Source organism: Fukomys damarensis, unplaced genomic scaffold (assembly GCF_012274545.1).
Source record: "Fukomys damarensis isolate Sample0158 unplaced genomic scaffold, DMR_v1.0_HiC HiC_scaffold_24, whole genome shotgun sequence".
Taxonomy (NCBI): Eukaryota; Metazoa; Chordata; class Mammalia; order Rodentia; family Bathyergidae; genus Fukomys; species Fukomys damarensis.
The window spans coordinates 21,254,508-21,265,901 of record NW_022900936.1 but is presented as its reverse complement, the minus strand read 5'-3'; positions in this window follow the sequence as shown (position 1 = coordinate 21,265,901).

Below are 11,394 nucleotides of genomic sequence, written 5' to 3'. Positions count from 1 at the left end.
AGAAATTAAACTTAGGACTTTGTGCTTGCCATAAAGGCCCAGCATCACTGACCCACATCCCCAGCCCCTACATTACTTTAAGGTCAGTGGGAAGCCAGAAACTTTATGGTGAAAGATGTGGCACAGAACAGCTGCTCCCTCCTTCTAATGAGAAAGCCAAGAAAATAAAGCAAGAGCTAGCATGGGTGGGGTAGGGGGAAGAACTTTGGCATTTTTTAAATGGGATTTACACGTGTATGTTGATTTCCCATGCTCTTATCCCTAACAGACAGTGTTGGAAACAGACCATGGAAGCATTCTGAAGAAGCAAGCGTCCACTTAAGATCCACAAGTCATCTACTGCCTGCTAACCACAGGGCAGTCACTGTTATAGCTTATTTAGGTGCATTTTCACATTCCCTCATTGTCTAGGACTACAGGATGTAGATACTTATCCACACTTATAAAAAGACTGGGTTCAGAAAAATTAAAAAGTAAAACCATGACTATAGTAAATAACTACCAAAGGAATTGGTCTGTAAACCTGAGATTTTTGTGATAATCACATTTTCTTTTTGGTAGCCAAATGACTCATGCAGAAAAATGTACACAGCTGACACTAACAGTGAATTATTTTGTGAACTTTTGGGATATTTGCCTGACACATACATGTAAAGTAAAAAAAAAAAAGAGAGACAGAGAGAATATTCAGCATGGTTATTTCTCCAACTGTGTAGCCACAGTCTAAATGGGAAACACAATAGAAAAAACTAAATTTTATATCCCTTACCTCAGGGGAGAAACAGTCCAAACATATCAGTTGTTTGAAAACTATTTCAGTATAACAATGCATTAATTTGTGTAATAGAAATGAAATAGTATTCTCTTTAATCAAAAAATATGTAGCGATTTATTAGTGCTCATTGTTGAGAGAGGTGTTTGTTAGAAATAACATAGGAGATTCAACAATCACAAATAACAAAACTCTTCACATGACAAAGATAATGAAATGGTTCACCTTGGGTGGTGTAGGTGTTGCTGGAGCAGAAAAGGAAGATACTTTTATCTCACTTTTGAAAAATGGGAATGTTTACTGATGGAACAAGAGTTGTTTGTGATAAACTAAGCTGTATTAAGAATATGGGTTCATGAAAAAGTAGACTCCATATCTGTTTAACAAGTCATTCTTTTAGATAGTATGAATTTTATTTTAATTCCCACTTAAAGGAAAAGACTACAAAATAATCTTTAAAATAAGAAAAAAGGCAAAATGATAAAATATTTTATGGCAGTGTTTGGGCTTAGAAAAGTTTTGTTGGAAAAGTTGGCATTATAAGACTGTATCTAAGAAATTGTAGGTAAAAACAGAAACAAAACAAAACAGGTATGTGGTAATTCAGAAGAGTTTTATAGTATGAGAAAAATATATAAGAAAATTTCCAAGAAATAAGAAGGCAAAACAAAAAACATAACAATACAAACAAAAAAACATGGAAACCTGGAAGAAAGGAACTTGTAAATATTTCCAGTAGTTTGTATGTATAGAAACAGCACATTGGGCACACATACGCATTTAAAAATACTAGATATTTTAAAAGGCACTTTCTTTACAACTTTTTGGACAGTTTTTTTTCATTAACATTACCTTTCCATGCAGTAGAAAAATTAATCTGTGTCCAATTTGTAGTCCTATTTTCCTTAGTAATTACAAATTTACTATAAGAGTATTCAGAATATACTGAGGAGATAAATTTTGAGAAAAGATGTGAAGCAGAAAAGAGTAACATTTAAGGGAAAAAATAAAGAGAGGTGATAATTCTTGCCATATATAAAATGAAAAATACACCATGTAGATTGCCACAAAAGCTATGCTTAGATCAAATCACCAAAGAAACACAAAAATTCTATTAGAAGAAATAAGAAGGATCTTTGACCTTAATATAAAAAATAAGTGATTAACTTATGAAATGATATTTAAAGTCAAGAGGTGAATTTTTTCTGATATTTCAAAAGTTCTAGAAAAATTAATAAATTGAGTCTTATGTGAGAATGAATATCTCAAAAGAGTTTCCAAATCAGGAGACATTCAGAACTAAGCTGTAAAGTAAATGGCAAATGTCTAGGAGAGACGGGAGTGAGAAATGATTATGGTAATCGACACAGCATTGTCCTGATAGGTGTTCTTGCCTGTCCCTAGAGTGACTTAAGAGATAAAGAGAAGTTACAAAAGGTTATAAACTTCTTGTGTTCAGAATGGTGTTCCTGTGAAAGGCAAAAGAAAAAAAAAATGTCAAAAATGATGTGATAAAATTGCTCACATTCACAGAAAAATTAAACTGTTTGGCATTTGCCTCTTTGGTGAGTTAGCCACGATGAAGCTGTAATAAATCAGTTAGTCATGTTGAGAAGAGGGTTTAGATGAAACATTAACTGAAATTTCCCTTAAAATCACATTAATGATATACTCTTTAGGTTTAAATGATTTTTAAATGTATACCTGAATGGAAAATAAAGTGTTCTTAGGTAGCAGATTGATAGATTAGTGATGATAGCAATTGTAATAAAATATTTTGCTTCAGATGAATTCCAATCACTATGACTATTTTTCTTGCACATGTCTGTCTGCATTCAGTTTTGTACTACATTGTTAACCTAGCCACACATATTCACAGGAGTTTTTAGCATAACGATAAAACAATACAAAAACTACCTAAAATAGACTAGAGATTAGGAAGAAGTTTAATTATGGAAGGATCAATATATTCCCTCCTTCAAAAGCAGAAAACTGGGAGAGAGTTTTAGAAAGGCTGAGAATTGTGTCAATGGGGAATCAGGATTTCATAGCCACCAAAAGTTATCTTTTCCTTCCCCACATTTGAAGTACTTTAGAGCATTGTGGTCAGTTTACTTGTGCTTCTAGTTTTTAGTTTTACGGACTGCACATGGTATTTGTTTTCTTTCCCTCTTCATTGTTTAGCATATTCATCATCTTCAGTTTTCATATTTTACTCTTTCCTTAATATAATTCCTAAATGGAGTTACTCCTTTCCCTGCACAGTGCTTTTATTGTTGCTGTCTCTACTGAAGTACTTTCAAAAATAACTTCTGTGTTGACAAACCTCAAATTTTCTTGTCCACTTTAGACATTTGCCTTCCATTCTAGTTACTTATTTTCTGATGTCAGCTTGTAGTTTTATCTCCATACCCTAACCTTGACCATTCTTTCAGTCAACAAATTACTTACCTCTTCCCCTTTGATAATAATATTAACAGCTTGTGAATCTGCTGCAACCTTTTGCTAAAAATGTTAGTGCATTATTTTTATTTGAGTCCTATGTATGATATATATATATATATATCATATATCATATATATATATATGATATATTATATATATATATGGATTGATTTGATCCTTGGCATATTCACACATATTTTATAATGAGTTCCTAAATGTTTTCCTGCTTCAAATAATTTTCTATATCCATTCTTAAAAACAAAACAAAACAAAAGAAAACAAAAAACTGAGGGTCTAACTCAGGACCTTGCATTTGCTAGGCAGGTGGTGGCACCACTGAGTTAAAACCCCAGCCCTGCGGTCCATTCTTTATCTGTCACTAGAGTTTTTTCTATCAAATAAAATAATCTGACCATTGCACATTCCTTTGAAATGCCTTTTGTTTAATCTTACAGCCTACAGAATATATTTATAACTTTTATTTTGTAATTTTTGAGGCATTTCAAATTCTGTGTTCAGTTTTCCTTGTCAGACTTAACATCCACAAACGGAAGTCCAAGCAGACAAAAGCCTTCCATGTATTCTTACAATATAGAGCCTTCCAATGTTCAAAATGTTCCTTATTCTTGAAACATAGTGATCTGACCATGTTGATCTCAAATTTAGAGAGTACTTCACAAAGCACCGGTATAAATTTTCATAGGTTCTTTGTCCCAAAAGTCATCATTTCCTCATCTGTGTTAATGTCAGTTCCCTCTTTTTATGAAGGCAGCCTATGTTGTGCGGCCTTGCTGAGGAAAGGCCGCAGAGACAAGCCCGAGTCTCACAAACCAGAAGTATGGGTTGAAGCAGAGGGATGGGGTTACTGTCCTCTGGAGCATCTTTAGTAGAAGAATCTGGCTTTCAATGTAGGATTTCCAGAGTGGAGCAAGAAATGTTAGGATTAGTTACAGGTGAGTCACTTTTTCGGCGGCAAGATTACAAATGAGGATTACTTCAGTGCGTGGAGATAGTGAGGATTACTTCGTACCTGGGTATCTGTACATGTTAACACAAATGACAGAGAGGGCAGAATATTAGCATTCACTCAATAAAACGGTATCTGTATGCTGTGGCCATGGAAGGAACAATATTTTCTGTTAATTTTCTAGCCCTCCTCTTGTTGCCCTATTCCATACTTGATTACTCAAAAGAATATATTGTCAGTCCAAGCTGATTTTTAGCCCTCTTACAGACAAGATTCATCTTTGTTCCAGGTGTCTACACTGTTTTCTGTTTTTCTTGAGTATAGGGACATTGTTTTTCATGTTTTCCAACTAAAATGATATAACAAATTGTGGAGGCAGGTTTGGTTTCAGTCCTGGGCTCTGGTTCTAATCCCACTGTCTTGTAGTATTTGTTTAATAGTTTCACACATCTGGATTGTTTACTCAGAAATAAAACAGAAACACTAGTCTGGCACCTTATAGGGCTATAATGAGAAATGGAAGTAAGAATTCTTAAAGTTGCACAGGGTTAGCCTTCACATGTCCTTAAAACATTTTATATTTCAGTACTCACATAGTTCTTAGCAATTCAGTATATAACGGACTTTTATAATCACTGAACAATAAAAGAGAAAAGTATACCCTATTATCAAAACTCAATATCACATTTTTATTGTGGTAGTTACTCTTATGTATTACCAGTTTTTTTAATTTTTAAAAATCAAGATGTAAGCATTTATATTTAAATACTTTTGAATTTTTTCTATTAGGGATTTTTCAGAAGCAGAGTGATAATTTGAAGTCATGTATGTGTATACGTGGTTCATATGAAAAAATTATTGCTGGGGACTATAATTGGCTTCATTTTGTTTTTTATGAGTACTGTCTAAATCTGTTAAGAAAATTAATAACTAATATAAATGTACAATTAAAATTTGCATATGTTTTTTAAAGAGATCTAACTAACTAAATAAGCTAGTCACCATGATTTCCCCAATTCTTGTATTAGAATTGTGGAAGAAATACTGATTGGTATGTGAAAATTCCTCAATATTCCTGAATTAAGTAATTACAAACTTGTTACCATTGTCTTCTTTCAAAATGTATCAAGTGTAGAGAACAAAATTTAAAAATAGGTAATCTTTAATACATTTGAAATTGTGTAAATAACCCAAAATATACCACATAGTTTTATTATCTGTGAATGATTCATAAATTTAAAAATAAATACATTTTAAAACTGATGATTTAGCTCAGTGGTTCCACCACCTGCCTTTCAAGCACAAGAAACGGAGTTCAATTCCCGGTACCAAAAAATAAAAAATAAAATAAATAAATTTTATATTTAAAGACAGGTGGGAAGTGAGAGCAAGATCCAATTGCATACTCAACTGATATTATATCTGAAATATGTCTTTCTTATGGATGCTATACTTTACCTGATTTCTTAATTCTGTTGTAACAGAATCTATCCTAGGAGATAGAGATTTACTTCTCTCTTTTATTCTTGAATTGTGGGAAAAAAAAAAAAGAAAACTAGAATAACCCTGCCACCTATTGCTATTGGTTTGGACATTTCAGAATGAAATTTTATGCTTGAAAATAAAAATTCATTTATCAAAATCACAACTGAAAGAAATATTGGAAACTCAAATTAAATAATCAAACCAACTTGGAAAATATATATTATCTAATTTTGGTGTTATGATGAAATCATCTGCGTCTTAATTTTTATTTATTTATTTTTCATTTCCCTTTTAAAGTTATATAAGACTTCAGATTAAGGGTTCTGGAGCAAGAATACTTCAGGTTTAATAGCTACAGCAATATCTGTCCTCCACCATATCTACCAAATCAAAGATATCAATTTTGACGTTCATTATTATTTAATATATAATTGCCTATATTATTTTATATACCATCTGTACAACCTAAATAAATGACTGATAGAATTCCAAATATTTAAAGATCCATATTGAGTTGACAGCTTATGAAACAGAAAAGATATATCTGAGAATAGCTATCAGTGAAATATGGTAGTGGAAGGGTGAATATGGTAACTCTAGAGTTGCTTCAGATAGGGCCAAGAAGGGTGGAATAAGTGTGTTCAAAGAAACCGAGATATTTTGAGAGGGATTCATGCAATGTGTCTTTTGCTATAACTTTCTAAACATTTAAACTTCACCATATTTTTATTATATATTTTGCATGGGCATGACTACCTTCAAGATTGGCTAAGCAATGAATTCTACAACCAGAAAACCTCATGACTAGAAATAATTTTGTTTCCTCGTAAGATTAGGACAATAACCTCTATTAAACTGGTAAAATCGAAACATGTTTCAATAAATTATTTCAAATGCAACAATATCTACTAGGATAGATGTTGCTTTGAATGTCTGAAAAAATTCAAAACTAAGAAAAACATTTTTGTCTCTGGATTGAAATTTGTAAATCAAATTTCTTCACAACAAAGCAAAGGTGAATTTATAACTTCTGGGTTTCTCGACAGACACTGCAGGGAAGTTACTAAGGCTTCCTCCCTCAGCTGCGGCAGGGACCTGAGCTCACCTACCCAGTGACGCTAGCCAGGTGGCTTCACTGTCCCAGGCCAGCCCTGGGGAACAGCTTCAGAAACACGGAAGCAGAAGAGATGCTAGTGAAGGCATGGCTCGAAGTCCACTGAAATTCCCTTAAAACTTCCAACAGTCAAGTTATTGGAAAAGATAACTATAATCTGAAAAAGCAATATGCTTTCGTAGATATTTTCCCATTTCTGTAATTTTTAAATGGAAATAAGTTCTGAAGTTGTTTTTTTTAAAAAAGCATAAGATAAAGATGTGAAATTTTGTAAGAAACCAATATATACAAAATTACAGTGACTTTAATAGAGGACAAGAAACAAGTGTGCTTTGGTGGGGGCATTCTCTTTGGTGTGCACCATCAGAAACGCGGAGTCAGGTTCTGCTCCTGAGCAGCTCTGCCGCTCCTCAACGCGCACCCACACTTGCTGCCCTGCAGATGTTAGCTTGAGTTTGCCATTGGAATGGACATATTTGTACAGCATCTGAGAAGGACAAGAGATGTATTATTAATTCAAAACAAAATACTTTCTCACTACAGTAGTGCTCTGCTTCCTGTCACATGTTTTCAGGTACTTCTGATATGGAATAGAGAAAGCCTGGTTAACTTATTTGACTGTACAAACATGCTTTGATCATTCTTTTTATATTTTCATAAACTTTGCTGATACAAAAAAAAAAGATTAGTACAATGAAATTAGTATACAGCTAAAAATTTTACCATAGTACAAATCCACATCTAGTAAACCCAATATTATTATTAGTTATAACAGAAAATTTTGATGAAAAAGGTAATCTAGGGACAGGGATTTAGCTCAGGAACACTGTGCCTGCCTCACAAGCACAAGGTCCAGAGTTCAATCCCCGGTACTGAAGGAAAAAAAAAAAAAATGGGAATCTAGTGTAAGATTAAAGCAGTCCTTAAGTTTGGAAATATTATTTCTTCCTAAAATATAAGACATAACCAAGTTTTATTCATTATGCTTCAAGTGTAGAACATTACCAGTATTTGGCCACCACACTTTCATAAAGACTCAACTATCACTGGATCTGTTTTACTTTACCTTATGTTAATAAGAACAAGGGACATTTTCACTGCATTGTGTAGTCCCTCTCATAGTCGTGGGAAATTTTTCAATGAAATTCTATTGTGGTTAACATTAATTTTACCCATGTATTTGATACAAATTCTATGGATAGTGTAAATCAATAATAATGGAATCACAACTATTTCAACAAAAAGTAAAGTCCTCCTTTTTTGTTTAAGTGATGGTTCCAGTCTTCAAGGGAAAGAGGGAGCAGCTGCTTTCAAGTGTTTCTGTAAAATCATCTTTGAAATATTCAAAGAATTCCTTCTTTAAAATGCAGGCACTTATCAGGAAAGCCTCTTTTGTAATCCTCTCTGTTTCTTTGCATTTGGTTTACATTTCTGCTAACTGGTGGTACGTAACCTTTAAATGGACTTGAACCATACTAGTTTGCTGTGCTTTGGATTCACCTCCAATCCTGAGTAATCATTTTTCTATACCTCACTAATTCATTTTCCAAGAGTCTCTTCATATAATCTTTCAGCCATAATAAATTATTTTGATAAAACAAGTTTTATAAAAAGAGATACTGTAAATGAAATATACCATTAGCTATACAAAAGCATATTAAATACATTATATTTCTCAAAAGAGGAAAAAGGGAAACAATATGGGTGTCATAATGATTTTCTCTTTTTCCTACTCTTTCCAAATATAAAAGACATCTTTGTAAAACATCCTGAGTACTTTAAGAGTTTGTAGGGCCATAGCCTTCTAATGTTAGGATCAAGCACCAATGTTAGTAAAACATTTTCTTCACAAAGAAAATTGTTTGAAGCATAGCTAATCTCCCATAGCTCCTTAGCTGGCTGAATTAATTTATTCAAATTAGAAAAGCAAAATATGTTTAAATTCCTAGGTGACATCTTTTCTTCTTCTACTCATGTAATTTACAACTTTATTGCTTGCTCTCAGAGCAAAGAGCCTTTTCACTAATGACTATTTTAAAGATTTCTACAGTAATATATAATGAGGATATAGACCGAAATAGTCAGGAGAATAAGAAATTGCCTACTGAGGAAAGGTGTAACACAAATAACACAAGAGGTGTCACTGAGCTCTGTGACAAATGATGTTAATAAAGAGGAACATGAGTGTTTAAGTTCATCTTTTAGCAAAGGGATATCAATATGTTTCTAAAGTTTAGAATCACAAAAGTATTTTATGTGGTTTCATTACACTGCTATATGCAGAATCAGTTAACAACAAGAACCAAAGAACATTAAGTTAAAAGGAAGTTTTAAAAGAATATTTGCATGTATCACGTGGCTTGAAGAGGTGGCTGAATGATAAAAGGAAATTGGGAAATATAGAGAAAAGACAAAAATACATAGATTTTTCCAAGAGTCTTGAAGCTCAAAGTATTTACTCATTTGTCTTGAAATTTATATTAATGCTGGGATTTCTTATCATATAAGAAATAATTTTACATTGTATATGTATGCATAAAGTACATTCTGTACATTTATAATGTATATGTGTTAGTTTATTGCAAATAAAATTGTAAACATAGAACTCAGTTGAGATCAATTCAAAATAAAAAGAACACGGTCAGCAGTAAGGTGAAAAATAGAAATTGTGAATTTTAGAAATCATTTTTACATGAAAGCAATTTGTTGAGAATTTGAATCAACACTTAAAGTAATGAAAAGTTGAGCTCTACAAATTAAAAAAAAAACATTGTTGACTTTTTGATATTTTAAATAGTGATTCTTTTTAATTAATTTTATTGGTACATTTAAGGTATACGATATAATGTCACTCATCATTGGAAATTTGCACCTTTACATAATCAATCTTGGCTCTTATTTTCCCCGTTCCCCTGCCCTCCCTTCAGCCCCTCCAGCCCTCCCTATCTACAATGACTTTGTTTCCATTTTTTTCTTTTTCTCATGTTAATTCTCTCCCATCTTTCTTTTCTCCTACCCCTTCCGTTTCCCCTTCCCCTTTTGCACCTTTTCTTCCTATTTCACATTATCTGTTGTATCTCACACTAGAAAAAACATGGTAAACTTGACTGGGAGCCATCAAAGTGTAGGACGATGCCCTCACACTAAAAGTGAATGAATAAAAGGCACATAATGTCTGCAAAGAATATATCACATGAATTTCAGTTGCATTAAATTGTCTTTTGAAATGCATCTGAAGGAAACACGTTTATTTTTTCTAAATCCTATTGACAAAATTAATGACAAAAACTCACCTTCAAATTTTGGTTACACTGATACGTAGGTCTATAGCAAAATGTGCCCAAGACTTATACTGTGATGGTGCTTTAATTCATTTCAAACTACTTGAGTTCTGAAATAATATTTTTTCTATGAACACTTTTTCATAACTTGTTTTCATAGTTAATCATTAAGTGAGTTGTGCATAAATGAATAACTTACTGTATTAAATTCATCCATCTAATTAAAAAAGGAATTTGAATTTTACAGATAATAAAAAGATATGTATTATATACCAGTATTTTTCAATGTTTTTGATGTTAAACTATTTGACCTTATTTGCAAAACATTTTGCTTATTATGGGGCCACTTTTTTTTAATCATTTCCATCAAAGACTTTACATTTTTTTCAGGTTTGAAAACCAGTCTCTATTCAAACAAATGAAATTAACCTCAAGTTTAAAATCAGTTTTCTGAATAAACTTTAGTGATTTTGTAATTGAGCTTACTCTGCAACTGGCAATTAAGCTCAAAATCTGTGCAGGAATTAAGGTTAATAAGACTCTTTTAGTTTCCTTGTTACTTAATTTCCTGTTCATTTTTATTTTTACAACATTTTCATATCTTACGGCAAAATTAATGAAATTTAGATGTGGTTGAACATTTGTACTCCCATGGACTAATTAATTTTGAACTTTAAAGTGTCAAAGTAAATGAACAACTTTTATTATACAATAAGTGACTATATTTTCATTATAAATCTACTTGGTCTTTAATAGTAGAATTTTTATGCTGTTCTGTTTTTAATCAAAGCAGAAATACATTTCTAAGCAACCTGGAAACACCTGTCTTAAAATAATTCTTAAATAGTCTAAAGAAACTTCAGAAAACTTCAAGGACTTTTCATTTGATGTATATAAAACATCTCATGATAGATGGCACAGGTTCTATTGGCTTCAGCATACAAAATTTTTCTGTTGCCATGAGAACCAGAAATGAATTAATTATGCCTAAATTAGATATAATTTGTTAAGTAACTCTACAAATATCTGATAGGAGAAAATGGCTCCAAAGAAAACATCATTAACAATATCCTCTATTATAATGCTTATTTATAAATACTCCTCTAACTTTACTATAAATCAATTCCATACTAGAATTTTTTAGTAGTAAATATTTGTTGTACCATACATCATATTTTATCAAATAGCTATTTTTTCCATTTAAATTCTTTTAAATTATTTTACAATCCTCAGTCTTTATGGGATGATCTTTATAATTTAGAAAAATCCCCTAAAATGTCCCTCAAGTAACCCCTAAAGTAGTTAGCATGCTCAGCCATATACATATATG